Source organism: Helicoverpa armigera, chromosome 13 (assembly GCF_030705265.1).
Source record: "Helicoverpa armigera isolate CAAS_96S chromosome 13, ASM3070526v1, whole genome shotgun sequence".
In the NCBI taxonomy this organism is placed as follows: domain Eukaryota; kingdom Metazoa; phylum Arthropoda; class Insecta; order Lepidoptera; family Noctuidae; genus Helicoverpa; species Helicoverpa armigera.
Genome location: NC_087132.1, coordinates 2,308,487 through 2,321,494, shown reverse-complemented (window position 1 = coordinate 2,321,494; position 13,008 = coordinate 2,308,487). Strand labels below are relative to the sequence as shown.

General features: G+C 35.0%; 1 protein-coding gene and 1 non-coding gene across 2 annotated transcripts in view; one reads left to right on the top strand and one right to left on the bottom strand.

Annotated features, from left to right (window-relative positions):
• Positions 1–13,008, top strand: part of LOC110384347 (ATP-binding cassette sub-family G member 1) — a 40,597-nt gene that overhangs the window by 3,645 nt on the left and 23,944 nt on the right. The gene's annotated exons all lie outside the window — the stretch shown is intronic.
• Trnai-aau (transfer RNA isoleucine (anticodon AAU)) lies at positions 9,788–9,861 on the bottom strand. The gene has a single exon. It is a non-coding gene; the product is annotated as a tRNA-Ile (tRNA).

Below are 13,008 nucleotides of genomic sequence, written 5' to 3'. Positions count from 1 at the left end.
GTCACGGACTTTAAATGAAAAAAATAAAGCCACAAAACCCTAGTTCTATATTTCATTTGTTTTTTAAAGTAAATTGTGCCCAAGAAGTTTCAAGGCAACTGGTAGTTTATGGGTAGTTTGCCCAATTCCTTAGTTGTCTATAGGTAGGTAAGGTTTGTCGTATCTAGGGCTGCCATTTCGAATTTCGCCAAACCCGGACAAACATTTAAAAAAACCCGGACATTTGGCGTAAATCGCATTTTTTCCCCGGACGAGTCCGATTTTTTTTAACAAAACTAGACCTAATTTTTAATATTACCATATACTTTAATTCAATGTGGTGCTTCCTTACATGAAAAGTCAGGGCAGTTTTGAAAGATTGTGACTTAATGTATTTCGAAGCTCATATGGAAACTAGGAGTTACCTTCTTGTTAGTAATTAGGTTAGACAAAAAAATTTTGAAAAATACAAAGAACTGCAAAGTGAAGAAGCCGCGAGCGAAGCGAGCGCAAAATTTTTGACTTTTGGGACACTTCGACTTCTCCAGCAAATGCTTGTTTATTTGTAATTTTACAAGGTTAAACTTCCATACAAGGCAAGCAATCTTATGTTTTCAGCTCGTTGTTGATGAAGGCGAGGCAGGCTAGGAATTGGCTTGGTTGGTGGATTTAACGATTGTTATTGAAACCTGTTTGACTTCTTATCCTCTCAAATCGAGTGATCGTCCTCTGACATTTGCATACCGTGCATCATAAGTTAAGACGGCCCTGTGAAAAATGTCCGGGTTTTCCCCGGACACTTCTTGAAACCCCGCCCGGACGGCCCCCGGACGGCCTCCAAACGAGGACAAATCCGGGGAAACCCGGACGGATGGCAGCCCTAGTCGTATCTATAAGTAAGTATCTCAGGAAGTAACGACCTGCTTAGCTACGGAAACTGGTTGAGTCCTAACCTCGATCGTAGGGTCACCTTGACTGTACTTTGACTGATGAAACATAACTATTGGTTATATTATTTACTATTTCTTAGGAGTATTTGTCATTTTGTACATTTGCCTGTTATTTAATGTCAAAATTATATAGGTAGAAAAATATATTTTAATAGCCACCCATTTCACAGATTTGCTAAACTAGATAAACCTGGATAGATAGATCGAGTCTTTATTATTTTGAATTCTCTAATTCTTGGCGTAGTGTGGAAGAGGAATTTCAGAACCAAACCGTGTTCACTCCTGCTGCTCTATGCCTCCAGGGCATTATTATTTTGGTCAGACTTTTACTGTCTAAAACCCGCCGTGTTCCTTCTGGAGCCCTTTATGTACCAGGGCCACTGTAACTCAGCAAACAATCCTACGATCCTAGCTCGCTGAAAGCTGCCTTATTCGCAAAGATTAAGATTATTATCTACTTAATTCCATCTCACAAGATTACTTCCTAATAACATTCCGAGGATAAACATAATGTTCCTTCGCGTGCTACTAATAAGCATGTGTGAATATCTAACATTTGACACGTGGCCTCCAGTGAGAGAGGCCAGCTAAACAATTTATTTTGATACCTCATGCAGCATGTTTTAATCATTGAATTATTTGAGATTCAATAGACGCTGGTCTTGTTAAAGGTTTTGCGGTCAAAGGTTAATATTAATCATGTCTTTAGATGTAGTTTTTGCATGCAGATTCTTCTGCGTTTATTGTAGCCTTATGTGTTGGTTCTGAATCAAAAAGTGTCCAGGACATCAAAAATACCTGAAGGATTGTTTAGGAAGTTATCGGGGTCCTTGAATACAAAGGTCTCCAGAAGGAACATGGTGGGTTTTACGGTGCCGCACGAACTGCGATATCATCTAATGATTCCCACCTGCAGAAAAAGAAAACTTAAATAATACTTCTTGTTCTATTTCTTCTACTAATATAAATTTGCATTAAATGGACACTTGACTGTTCGTTGAATTGAGCGTGGTATCTCGATATTTTATTTACCTATGTTCCTTTATTTCACAAATTATAAAAACAGCATCATTAGTTTGCTTTATATCCGCTTAGAATCAGTCGCGTCTGAGTGAACATCGGATATTGCGCAGCCTACATGTACCTATGTACATGGTTACGTCCTATGTCTTTGTAAGTGCATTGCCTTGTTGACATGCTAACAAGACGCAAAACTGTCTTTATTCTAAATAGCATAATGTTCTGTAAGTCTTTAGAGCAATTACTGAGTATCAGTTATGCTAGGGTTTGAAGCCGACCCCAACATGATTGGGAAAAGGCTCGGAGGATGATGATGAGTTATGCTAGGGTTTTTTTATCCCCGGAATTTATGGAAAAGTGTCTCCATTTTGAGTCTGGAATTTTAGGTAATAGAAAACAATAGCTTTGCTCCATTTTGAAAGGGAATGCAAACGTAATTAGTCAAAATATGTGTTTAAGGCGGGTTTTCCTTATGATACGACCGGTGTTTAAGCTTTAGTTTCCTATCATATTATTTTTATATTTCTTAAGTAGATATTTATTCAGTTGATTACACAATGCAACGCCAATCAGATAAAGTATTCTATACCTATACGAAAGGTGTAATCAAGTGTGAACTTACATACCTGTTTGTTACGACCACGTCGCTTATTGTGCATACTTGAACCTGGTTTGAAGAAAAAGAGGTTGAGCGTCATTGGTTTTACTCCTGTCGTATTTTATTTTTACTGAAAATGACAGGCCTATTTTGTAGCTATTATGGCAAGATATCACCTGTGTGGAATTCCACATGCGTCCCTGTGACGCACAACATTATTTCTTCAATACTAAAAGAGTTACTGCTGTCTAACATGAGGGGTTCTAGAAGGAACATGGTAGGTTTTAGTCATGAGTCTGACACTCCCTCACGCCGCATCTAAAGCCTGAATAGTCATTTGATAAAAAGGGGCCTATTCCCTCTTGCAAAGAGTGCAAACCTTTCCAAAAGTATCCACAGAATTGCAACCATTGTGCGCGATCACATGATCGCTGTAGATTCGCTTCGCCGCATCCACAATTTTGGTGGAATATCGCAGTTACAGAGGATAATCGCCAAATTAAAATGTGACAGACGATGCTAATTTGTACAAAACGGTTAACTTAATAAGATTCTGCATTTCTCCTCCATATAAAAGTAATGTGCCAGCGCTCTTCCGTTACTTTTTCTTGATAAACATTTTCAATACCTACCCGTATTAAATGATTATTCTTGTAAATTGAGGATCATTTTTAACAAATGAGCATCGAATAAAAATACTTGAAGTCTCATAATAAAGGTTCAATGATCCGGATAATACGCCATGGGTTACTTTGCTGACGTCAGTAATTGAAACCTGATTGGACGAGGGATATTTCCATGGGTGATATTTTTTATTTTATGTTTTTGCAAAAACTGGGGAAGGGCCGGATTGCTTATAACCTGGTAGGTACGCATACTAAGTTTCTTACGTCAATTAGGATTGAATGTAATTAATGCACATTAAATTAAACAGCACATTATTTGACCGCCTCAATCCAGTTACCGGGCAACCTAATACCCTTTGCTGGTTGTCAGACTTTCTGGCTTCTGACTACCGGTAATGACTGCTAAAGATGGCATTGTCCATATTTGCTTATTGTTTTTATTTTGAAACTACTTTTTTCCTATTTGTGGAAATTCACTCTAAAAAGCAATATAAGAAAACTGGTATCGTTTAACCAATCTGTATTTTAAAAGCCTAGGGGCCTTACTACAAAAACTTTAAACCCTGTTTTACACTTGTCTAATAAAATTTTGGCTGCAAAATGAACCATATGTCAACGTCATAATTTGAAATTTTTTTAGACAAGGCATAAACTGACGTTTATAAGTTTTTGTGGTAAGACGGTATAAATCTAACAGGCTAATAATTCTAGATGTCTGCAACGATCGAAAGTTGTGCAAACGCATCTTGGTAGCAATGTTGTCAAACATACACATACTTATTTTATAGCTATGTACGTATTATAGAGTGTCGAGAAAGTCTGTCATTATTGTAGACTTATATTTTCAGTTGTAATATTGAAAATATATATTTTTACAAGAATGTTATTACTGTACTTATAGTATTAAATTATTCATGACCAATTGTTTTGTATTTTATTATTAGGTGCTTACTTTTTTCTCGTTTTCATAAATTTACATTAAGATGTCATTTCAATTGTTAGGTATTTTATTTGCGATTAGTTATTAAGTAGCTTCTTTATTATATTATTTACTTCACTGTCCAAATCTCTTGATAATTTTGAGGTTCTGACTTTAGAACTGAAAGGAGTTTAAATGAGGTCGGATAACCCAAACTTTTTTTTTGTTTATCCATCAAATAATACCCGTCGTGTGCAGGTATTGAAATAAAGTTAATTAAGTATAATTAACTTTGTTTTGGTGACGCGTTTTAGCTTCAACCATTTTTTGTAGATGTTATTGCATTTTTTTTTATTGTGATATGTATTTTGATCTGTACTTATTACCTACGGGTTTTTATATATTAGTTTACCTTTATACATTGATGAAGATGCAATGAATCCTCTTAACATAATTCCTTGAGCCCATTCTGTAATGTTATTCTGCTGATGTTAAAGGTGTACTCTCGATGTCTTTGTTTGACACATTGCCAAGTATTGGGCAAAAGATATAGTTAAAACAAGGAAGACTGGGTTAAGCTTCAAAATATTTGGGCTTATAATAACTACATTAGGGTCGGCTTTCAGTCTAATCAGATGCAGCTGAGTACCAATGTTTTACATGGAGCCACTGCATATTTGACCCTCTCAACTTAGTTTCCTGTGCAAACATATACCCCTAAGTAAAAGTGTGAGAATTATTAGTTTCTGTCATGTTCAAATTACAACCTGGACCCAGCCATGTATCGTCCCTTCCGAAACATGGAAGAACTCGTTATGAAAAGATGGTCACCCATCCATAGGTTCTTCAGAAAAAAATACTCAAAATTATTAGATTAAGACTTGTAATTCTTAATCTTTGGAGTTTAGAACAACATAAAAAAACTCTTATTTAATTTTAATCTATTACGAATAAATGATTACGACATTATGTACTTAGAACGTTACTTGAAAAGTCAAAGGTATACACGACTCAATTAAATATAAGATTATATCTACAATTACCATAATAACGTTTGTACAGGAAACAGACAGACAGACAAAATTACAATGACAACTGCAATACTCTACGCTATTAGCATTAAATTATATGACAATTAAATATAATGAACTGTAAGGAAAACTGCTATGGAATAATATACGTAATAAGATGAAATTGCAACAAAACAGAAAAGTAAAAAAAATATGTTATATCATTCCTGGAAGGAATGTAAAATATACAAGACATAATACCTTGTTGATCTGGAGGTCGCAAGCGCGACTGCAGTGAGAGAGGTCTTGAGTTCGATTCCTGGGTCGGGCTGAAATAGTTTTGTGGGATTTAATGGGTACATAAAGTATGGAAGTTGGCGAATTGATACACCCGTGCATCGGAGAGCACGTAGGTAATTGTCGGTCCTGCCACAAAATACATAGGTACAGAAGTCAATCTACATACAAAGCGCGTTCGAGTCACGCAGACTTAGGTGTCTATGTGTGCGTGTTCACAGACGCGCTGTCTCAAAACAACTCAGAACAGTGCGAGCGCGGCTGCCGTTTTCTTGAGGCACGCGCGTCACACACAAGGTAGATAAATGTGCACGCGTTTGTGATACTAACTGTAATTTGACTGTAATATTTTTAATTTTAATAACTAAAGAAAAAGTAATAATGGAGCAACAAAAAACTCGTATTATAATTGTTCAGTGGACGGTTGTTTTAATGCGATAATGAACAGTGAACTGTCGTTTTTTTAGCCTGCCGTATTACTTATAGTATGTACCTACTTATTTTCTCATATTTCGATGGTTCGTTTAATAAACGCCGTAGGTGCGCCCCGGCGGCGGCCTCTGGCCCAATGCCGTAATAAGTTTTGCTAGTGTCGACCCAGGCGAACCTCCCAACGTACCCTCAAAGATTATTACTAGGTAGTAGGAGTTAATAATTTTTGTGATCATGGCGAGAGTATGTTGTAAAGTAGACGAAATAAAACCGGTCAAGTGCGAGTCGGACTCGCATTCAAGGTTTCTGTAGGTAGAAGCAAGCTTAGATTAGGGACTGTACCAACCAATTACCTACATACAAAAAAAAATTGTTCGCAAGTAAAGAGGTACTTTGTTTTACATAGTGTTTTATGGTATATACGTCTGAATAACAAAATTATAAATTTGTTTCTGAAAAAGATCGGTATCTCGTTCAAACTAATTTCCGTTGAAAGTGTTTATTAACCTCTTGTACCTATGCCACATCAAATATTTTATTATTATTGGTTTATATTTCATTTTTCCTGTTTTATTTTCAACAATAAATAAATAAGAGTACCACTACCACGTTAGTTTTATGCGCATAAAAAAGTTGACAACCCTAGCGCGACCGCCGAGTTTAGGCATGAAAAGTGAAGTACATACATGAGATTGACTTCTGTACCTATGTATTTTGTGGTCCTGCGCCAGATCTTTATCCGGTCGTGTCGGATTGCCGTCCCATCGAGCTATGAGACTCAAAGAATAGATGAAGTCAAAAATAAAATCAAGATGGCGATTGATACACCCGTGCATAGGAGAGCACGCAATGGTCGGTCCTGCGCCAGATCTATATAAGGTCGTGTCGGATTGCCGTCCCATCGAGCTATGAGACTGAAAGTATAGATGAAGTCAAAAATAAAATCAACACAATTTCTCTCATTATCGAGTTTGACACATATTCGTGGTGATAACGAGAGCAGCGTGTTAGTGTCGCAACCAGATATATTACGAGTTACGACGACACTGAGGTCGACCACATTCCCCCACATTTTCGATAGGTAATAGATACGCTAGATCGCAATAGTCTGTATAGGTAATACCCCCCTATGTTTTTGATCATGACTTTTGATTGAGTTTGAGTAAACTTTTTGCTATGAAGTTGCTAGTTGAGTTTGGTTTCTAGATTGACTGGATGCAGATTGCAAAAGCATTTGTAACTTAAAATACATCTCAGGATATTAAGAATTACCATACCAATGTTTCTTGATTAATCATAGATCCATTTCTTTACGATAACTCCTTCCTACTTTAAAACTGAGTTTCTGGAATCAATTTCAATGGAAAGTCTTGATGATAATGATGTAAAAGATATCGAACGTAGTCAGATTTAGAGTAAGTACAATGCTTTATCAATGCATTGTACTTATATTTTTATAATTATCTGCGAACAGTGTTCTTAACCTAATTTCCCAAACTCACTTTTTAATAGAGGTTATCAATGTTTCTTTTATCTTTCTTGATATGGAGTAAGTCATATCAGCTCGTAATTGTTGTAAATATTATTTTGGGTAGAAATTAATACCTACAATTTAATGATTTCAATCAATTTTCTTCAGAAGAAAACGCCTGATTACAAGTTATGTCTCTGTAGAAAAAGTCATCTTAAGATTTATCTGCAGAACAATTCCGTGTGAGAAGAATTGTTAGGTCCCTTAATTACTTCGGGTTTATGAAGATAGATGGTTTAGAGGTAGGAATTCAAGAATTCCAACTATCTATTGTTTTACTCACTCATAGGAATTTAACATTAATATTTACTTGTATGGAGCCAATGTTTCAAACAACAGGCTATTAAAGTATTAACATCTACATGTCTATGTATGTCTACTTTATGATACTCTAGCTAGGTAATAGTTGAAACTTTACGGTCACATCGCAGAATAGATTGCATTCTGCAAGGCGTGAGTTGCAAAATACAGCCTGAATGCTGTTACTCAACGTTCAACAAATATTTCGACCATGGAGTACCTAGTGCTTAACTACAGAGGATATTTAATTAAAATAATAAATATTGCATACCGAATATGATTATTTATTTAATAAACATTTAATTACATATTTAAATATTTAATTTAAAAAATTGGTCCCACCGGCATCAGGCACTTGGTCCAAGCTCCATGGTCAGGGCTTCATAGAGAGAAACCTATTATCCTAACTAATATTATAAATGTGAAAGTAACTCTGTCTGTCTGTCTGTATGTCTGTCTTTTCTTCACGCCTAAACTACTGAACCGATTTGTGTGAAATTTGGTACAGACATAGTTTGGAACTTGAGAAAGGACATAGGACAGTTTTTATTTAAAAAAAAAAATACTAATATTATAAATGTGAAAGTAACTCTGTCTGTCTGTCTGTCTGTATGTCTGTCTTTTCTTCACGCCTAAACTACTGAACCGATTTGTGTGAAATTTGGTACAGACATAGTTTGGAACTTAAGAAAGGACATAGGACAGTTTTTATTTAAAAAAAAAAAAAAAAAAAAAATATTCCGGACATATAGCGCCATCTATTGGTACAAACCAAAAATATGCCGGAAGTCACTATTCCATGCGAACGAAGTCGCGGGCAAAAGCTAGTATCTAAATAAATTATCTTTATGAATGTTGAAGTGACTGATAATAGTAAATAGAAGTAATCGTAATTTTTTCCACGGTTTCACCCGCAATTACTACAAACAATTTTTTTCTTCCTTAAAATATTTGTATAAACTCTGATTTATCAAAACTTGTAACATTTCGTGCAGTTTTTAACATTAAAAAAAAAATAACAAATAGATAAACAAATTATTATTGTAAACCACAAATTTAATAAAAAATTCATAAAGAGTCCGTCTACGCAATGCACCTATGTTTATCTACGAATTATCAAGTAACTAAGCAATTTTGTACGTTGCATAAATAAATTGCAGTTAAGATCAATGTAACTGGTGGTTTAGCTACCTCATCATGACATAGCAATATTTTATCTAACCGCAAAAAACGCCTAAATGTGCAAAATTCTCTAGGTCGAACTATTTAGGAAGTGGTCGATGTACTTAGGTAATATTTATTCACAGATGTATGTGCATTGATAAAGTGCTATGTCACCGTTATAGGTAATACCTATATATGTTTTTATTTCATGTATTAAAAGAGGTTTTATCTCATGAAACCTGGTAACTCATACTTTGTATATAATTGTATGGTCAGCGTCAAAAGTAGCTGAACCAATCATAATTTTCACATTAACTGGCAATGAAAAGGGTTATAATAATTAAAAGAAAAGGGTCATACTTTCTTATCAACTTAACGCAATTTAAACTTCAAAAAAATGTGAATACTTTGTTAAGTTATCGACAACAAAGTATTTTTAGCAGTTTTGAAAATTTATATTTGTTCAGCTACTTCTAAAGCTGACTGGACATGCAAATTTTCCAGAAATACTTAGGTAGTGTATGTAACCTTTGACAGTGGATTTTAATGTAGATGTGGTTGTTGCATTTAATTGACATAATAATCACTTTATTTTTACAGCTAATTAACACTGAATGCACATTTCTTATCAAAGTTAACGTAAAAATTTCCGTTATTTGGCATTGATTAAAGTGAAGATAAATTATCATGTTTTCGGGTATAAATCACGTATTAAAAGAATGATCCAGCTATTTTAATTTAAATTTGTGACTAAAGGCTGCTGCAATAATTTAATGAAAATATGGCGCTAAAGAAACACAAGTAGGTATTTTAACCCATATTCCTATAATATCCGAAAGCTTCATCTTACTGGATACTGGAAAACTTGAGCTTGAATTTGATATTTGATATCGAATTACTGAAAATAACAGAAGAAGTCCTAAGAAAAAGCATAAAAAGAAATAACATCAAAAATAAAGCGTGGCCCATGAGGGGATCGAACCCGCGACCTTCGCGTTATTAGCACGACGCTCTAACCAACTGAGCTAATGGGCCGATGCTACACATGTCGAAATAAGCGCGTATGTTCTAGCGATACAATCAATACAAACTTTCTTATAATCTCGATTATGATTACGATAATAATCTTATGTAAGTGTTGGCATGTACCTACTCATACCGGGTGATCCGAGATGTTATTCAAATCGATGCTATATTTTTTGACTTTATGTTCGATTACGACGTGGGTGAAGCTAGGTGAAAGCAGTATTGTATTCTTAATTGTTAATGTATGTCTCCACCAGACTACGGGCCTGTTAGAGTCCAGGATTTTCTGAAGACATACGTGGGGCTGAAGCTAACGCTGATCCCTATGAGACAATTTTGATAGAATTGCCGATTAAGTTAAAGTTCAATCTTTGCTCAAATGGAGTCCTTTCTCGGAATTTGATATTTTCTCGAATATTCTTGAGTGTATATGTACCAAAAATCTAATAATCTGTTTGCCGAGAAATCTTCTCTTAAATATGGATAACTGTTCCCATACAGTTATGGTGCTCAGAAACCACCTATAAGAAACATACATATATTTGGTACCTTCGTCACTGGGGAATAGCTTGGATAATTATCTATTATCCCTCCATTTGTTAATTTAACGAGCAAATTACTTGGCTATATAGTAATTAAATAAAAAATACAATTCACTTAGTAGTCATGCAACTAACGAGCATAGGAAATCATTATATTGGCACGCCATTCTACCGTGTTTGCATTATTTAACACTATTTACACTGCAATGCAATAAAAGTGAACCAGTTTATGATATTTATTAAAAAATATATCAGAGAATTCCATAATAATGTGATGTAAATCACTCAAAAGCATTAATTACAATAAAATTTAAATATAAAATTTCACATATATTTATTAAGCAAATAGTGGTTTTTGGAACTGGTTTTATGCACAAATGGCCTTGAGTCTAGTGGTAGATAAAGCTATCGATCTCAACTCGACTGGCGATTAAGTTTTCGCCATTCAAATTGTCAAATATTTGGTTGCAATATAATCTTATTTATTTAATGTCGTCATTTATCTGTATTTTATGTCTTAATGACTTATAGATATTTAGTGATTTCATATATATCTTTTATGTTTTACATCGTCTAACTTTATAATATTGGTATTAAGAATAATTAATCAAAATTCATCCTTCATGATATAAATCATCTCCAATCAAACTATCAAATATTCTGCGTAAAAATACATATCGATCAAAACTACCTCTATATAAAGGTTTCCGCAGAATTTTTGTAACTGTCCCTTATTCATTGGCAGGAAGTGTAAATCCAATGTTACTCGTATAGGTATTCCTTGTAAGAATTACAAGTCTTTAACTAAACAAGTTAACGACAAATAAGTAGGTGTTAATTATTTAATCGATGTTGATTTTACTTAGAGGAAAAATAAACTGACTGTAGACAATTGTGATATAATGTGTGATAATTATCATAGCGAGGCATTATTAGCGCCACTGATGATCTAAAGATCTTAGCATTCACTTGGATACACATTAGTCCAGAAAGTCTTTAATAGTCATAGATAGATCTTGTCAATCTTTTGGTCGTCAAGGAACTGACGGGTATCGACTCTTTTAGTGTTGAATAGTCGTCCCATATTTTTATCTCGCTGCGCGAAGTAGGTAGTTTACACGGGACGTGGGTGAAACCGCTGGCAGTAAAGCTTGGATACCAATGACTAATAAATAAAGTACAGGAAAACATCTTGAGGACTGTGTGAAATTGGAAACTCGCACTGAGCAAGCGTGGTGATGAACGTTCATTCCGCTCTGTAAGAAAGGGACCTGCTAGTGATATGATAAAAATGCTGATGATAAGGAATACCATCTTTAGGTTATGTGAATGTAGCCTCTAAAACCCTGGTACTTATTTGCGTCCGGTGAGATTAGAAGCCGACCCCAACATAGTTGGGAAAAGGCTCAGGAGATGATGATGATGTGACATCTGTAACTGTAGCAATCTACCTACTAAAATGGCGTTAGTAGGCAATTCTCATAACTATAGGTTACAAATCTGTGGAACAAACGCTGCGGTTTGGTTGGGCAATGTTGCTTCACGATGCTCCAAGTTGCAGCGGTCTTGCATAAAGGTTATATTTATTTGTCTATGGATGACGCGGGTCTATCTGATAGGAACATTATTTTCTACGAAACTTCTCATGGTGACTTACATTGGGTGGAATATTGCAAGTGTTCGATTTTTATCAACAACTCCTGTAGACTGTTTCAGTTGTTTATTTGCTGGTCGTGATTTCACGCCAAAAATTGAATTTTTACCAAGAAGTCTAGAGCCTGAGATAGGGCAATATTACTTAAATACTGTTTGTCCGGGTCCGAGAAATTGCCTCGACGCGAACGAAGCGTTGGCCTTTACTTATTTGAAGAGGGCTATTCATCATTAAGAATCATTTCCGATTTGTGATTTATGCTAGCTGTTTACATATCCATATTACATATCCAAATTACCTTGCTTGGTCTACTATTTTGTAGGTATTCCCCGAAGATTTGAAATGGCCTTATACAGATTTCACCATGGAAACACTCCGAATAATTTTACGTTTTCCTGCTAAATTCTTAAGTCAAGATTTGCATGTAATACTTTGCACTTTGAAGATAATTTGCTTATTATATCATAATGCATTTAACATTTGGCCTTGTCGTACAAACACAAATATTAATTATACAATCATTTTCACGGTCGCGATATTCTGAAGAATAAGTTTGCGGTCACGTCATTATGAAGCTGAAAAGATTGTTTGTTTTGCTTTACATGTTTACGTCATGAATTACTGGAGTGATTTGAAATATCTTTCAGTACCTATTAACTAGCGTACCTATTTATCGAGGAAAGCTACGTGTTTTTTATTTGGCGGCTCTAAGGTTTTATCTTATGAAACTTAGATCATCAGTGCAAAGTCTAAAATACTTGGTTGGCATTGAGACTTTAAGAGAATCAATGAAACTGCCTAATCTTTTAGAAATAACACATGTATGTGTTTAAGATTTTCTTAAATATGTCTGTTCCGATATAGGTAATTCCATTTTTTATAGTAATAACTAGCCGTTTTTCCGTGTTTTCATCCGCGTCCCGTGGGGACTACTTCTTCAAATCGGTTTAGTAGTTTCGG